Below are 4,128 nucleotides of genomic sequence, written 5' to 3' on the forward strand. Positions count from 1 at the left end.
GCCGACGGCGTCCGACGAGCTGGTCGAGACCGTCCCGATCTTCTTCTTTGATCCAGTGGATGAACATGAAGCGCAGCACCAGTACTCGCCATTGAAGCACTTCGGCGTATTGAAAGGGTTCTTGAATTTCCAACCTCATTATTCGGCCTTCTCGTTGTAAACACCTTCACATTTCTCTTCATCGTTCCTTCATTCACCGATCTAGAAGAGGCCTTAATAGCATGTCGGACTAAACCGTGCTCTTTCTCAGCCATTGTAAGATGAAACATATTGAGAATTAAAAGAAAAAAGACAATAACCTTAGAGGGTTTAATAGCCATACATGAAAACTAGGATATATAATATACCTATAAATTAAGTCAACCATTAAATATGACAACTAGCTAGATATAGAGAAAACAACTAGTATATATGTGATCTACATGAATATATAGCTGGCTTTCTTAAAGGCGCTGTAAGAGATGGTTTGGATATGGAAAATAAGAGGATACGTTTTAATGGGGTTTTTTAGATATGTATGGCTAACTTGAAAGCTGTGGCTAATTTGTAATTCTTAGGCCGGGGTTTTACTTTATAGTTATAAATGATTTAAACGAGGCAGAGAGAGAAGAGCTGAAATACCAAAAAAAAAAAAGGGGGGGGGGAAAGTACTGAGAAAGAAATGTCGTGGACTGCTTTAAGAATGGCTTTTAGGTGATGTGATGAAAGATGATATATGGTTTCTTTGCTTTTATCAGTTATATATATCGCTCTGTATATATATATATATATATATATATCCTGTGCTGAAGGCGGTGAGAAAATTACAATTGAACAAAAACAAAAAAGCATTAAATGAATAGCCAGTCTGAGTTGCATGTGAATAAATAAAAGGATAAAATTAATATTATAGACAGAAAGAGTTGTTTGACTTGATGACGGTGAGGGAAGCAGACCCCATATAGTCCCCCAGGAGGAAGACAAAAGTGAGCCCCACTAATTAGGAAATTATCTATGGTGCGAGACGCTATTTATATATTAATTTATGTGCCAAGTTGGCATTTGAGTTGAAAAACATATATTATCTAATACAGTGCTTACTGTTAGCATCTTTAATCCTATTTTTATTGCCATTTTATTTATCAAAAATATTATCATTTAATATTGCTGGTTTAGTATGATAAATGAGGTTTATTAGTTTGATTTTGCATATCAGTTTCGTATTCCAGTTCAAATTTATTTGAATGTCAAGATAAGGCCGTATGGCTGACGTTCTTTTTGTAGTAGTAGTAGTTTAACGATCGCCCCCAAAACCAATAAAACTTCCATTAGCCCACCTGAACTGCTGCGTCGACGATCAACTTCATCGAAAGCCCTGCATCTGCAATAGAATACGAAAAAACTCCACGCTAATTTCTTCCTGGATTCGTCTCTTATATTGAGCAAGAAACCTTTGTTGGAAGAGACCTTAAACCTGTAAAGGGCAAATCGTAGAGAAGTGCACATCCACACGCTTTAAGACATACCAGAACAACAAAGAGCATGGATCACAGACCTCCATTATGAAGATTCTCCATTGTAGGCTGGTGCATATTATGGTAAAGTTTCAAGATTCAGGTGCCTTAAGGTTTATCACTTCCTCTTTGAGTCTCCACCCGAATGCTAAAAAACGATAGCTCCATCCACAATAAGAAATAAATCTTCAATACTCCTCTCATTCCACTCATTTCTTGGCGCCTCCATCAAATTAGCAACACACAAATTAACATATTCTGGTTTTGGTGTGTAAGTCACTTCAACTTTTTCTGCTACAGTTAAAAGTTATCACATAAAGTCACATTTTAACTCAAATTAAAAACTCAAATCAGTGAACTAAACGAGACATTAAGTTTGATTTCTTATTGTGATCTAGAGTTTACTCTGTTCTCTGTAAACATGTCTTTTCTGCTGATTTAGGTTTGATTTCTTATTGTGATTTGGGTTTTGGATTTTTTTTTCATTTTTTAATATTTCAATATATTTAAAGCATTGTTTAAAGTATGTTTTACAAATTTTAGTAAGTCACGTAAATTCGACATTTTATATTTTAAAAGAGGTCTCAAGATACCAAAACCGATTTTTTAAAACGTCGAACTACTAATTCAAATGGGCAGTTTATTTATTTTTTTAAAATACCCTTTAAAATGAAGCCCTTTTTATTTCTATTGCTTAACATTAACCCATATATTTTTACATTTTAGACTAAAATTAGTCAACGAGTAAAGTTTTTTAAAAGAAATACTTCTAATAAATTAAGTACTTAAGCATGTAGAATATATAATATTTTCAATTCCATTCAAAATTATAAAACATGTAGAGTACTAAAAACATATTTGAAGAAAACACAATGTATCAATACGATATTTTCCCTAAAAAATCAGTTAATTGGCAGAGAAATGACACGATAACAATTGTAATTGCAAGCGTAATGCGGTGTGAAACTGCGTGTGGTATTGATAGAATAAGTGTGTAATGTCCTTTAATGTGATTTTTAAAACGACTCATATATGATATATGTGTATTGTATAAAATTCCTAAAATGTCATACTACAACTAGCAAAAGGAGGGAAATAGTATGGTTGTACATTGGTTGGTGACCAATAGTTTTGATCGATTTGATCCCAGATCGACGTCTTTGGTTTTGCCATTTATGAAAATCGAGTACCGCCTGAAAATGGAAGAAACTGATAGATTGATAATCGATCGGGTCACCATTGTAACTGCCTTCTTGAACGACGAAAGAGGGCGGTACAGTGAATGACGATTGAGAAGGAGACTTGGACGGCTGGCTAAGCATTATAGAAGCAAAAAAGACGAAGCAGAATAGAAGGGAAGCAGTTGTGCGGCTAGGGTATTTGAAAGGTTTGAAGACAAAAAAAAAACCATTAGTTTTGGGCTTAGGCCTAACTTTAGTAGAGAACTTGACCACAAATCAAATGTTTATATTAGGATTCTTGTGAATAATAAAAGAAGGAAAAGAAACGAGAGGTTGAGGAACATGGGCAAGGTGAGGAAATGTCGAAATTTTCACGGGAATTAGGGTAAAGGTCGGTTTTCGGTTCACTAACCAAACAGAAAGCACCGAAGCCTATGATCGAGCTACCAACATTGGACGGTTTAGTTTCACTAACACCGACATTGCTCATCGCTTCCAATGGCTTTTTTTGGTCTGCTTTTGGTAGTGTGTGATTGATTTGATCGATTATTGGTTATTTTTGTTCAACCTTAAATGACAATAAAGTCACGAAAAAAATAGAATTGAAAAATTCGTTCAATAAAAAAAGAAAAAATTTGAAAAAGGGCAAAAAGAGTTGTGTTTGGTTTAGGGTTTAGGGTTTAGAATGATGAGGAGGGGCAGAGGGAGAGAGTCAATTCATTGTTTGGTTGGAGGAACTCATTTTATCGATTTGAGTTTTTAATTCTAATTTTACTACTGTTAAAAGCTCTCAGTTACATTTAACTTTTATGCTACAATTAAAAGTTCTCACATAAAATCACATTTCAATTAGAATTGAAAACTTGAATCGACAAATTGAATGAGGCCTTAAATTACTCCTTTTTTCTTTTTCCTCTTCTTGTGACAACCTATGAGGACTAAAGGGATGTTTGTTTCATGTATCCGTCTTTGTTTATAAATCATAGTTCATAATTTTCTACAGTGTTTTTCTTTCATAAAAATTTAAATTTCAAAAATCAAAATCATAAATCATGATATCAAATCTATAAACTAAACGTTACCTAAATTTATGTTGAATATAAAAAGACCAAAATGAACATGCCAAGGAAAATATGTGTGTACACTTATTTTAATGTTGTAAAAAAATATTTATCTTAATTCTTAGGTTGAAAATAAATATTTTTCATGAAATATTTATTTGCACTGCTAAATTTTAAATCCAATTTTCACGAATAATTTACTGTTACAAATTTAAATTTAATAAATAATTTATTTTCTTAATCATTTTATAATTTAAATCACAACTTAAATTTTATTAATACAATATTTTTTTTATAAAAATTAAAATTTAATTTTTTTTATTATAATATTTTTTTCAACATCTATAATTTAAATCTTTGAATTATATTGTATCAAATATACCCTAAGCACCA

Source organism: Morus notabilis, unplaced genomic scaffold (genome assembly GCF_000414095.1).
Source record: "Morus notabilis unplaced genomic scaffold, ASM41409v2 Scaffold1245, whole genome shotgun sequence".
In the NCBI taxonomy this organism is placed as follows: Eukaryota; Viridiplantae; Streptophyta; class Magnoliopsida; order Rosales; family Moraceae; genus Morus; species Morus notabilis.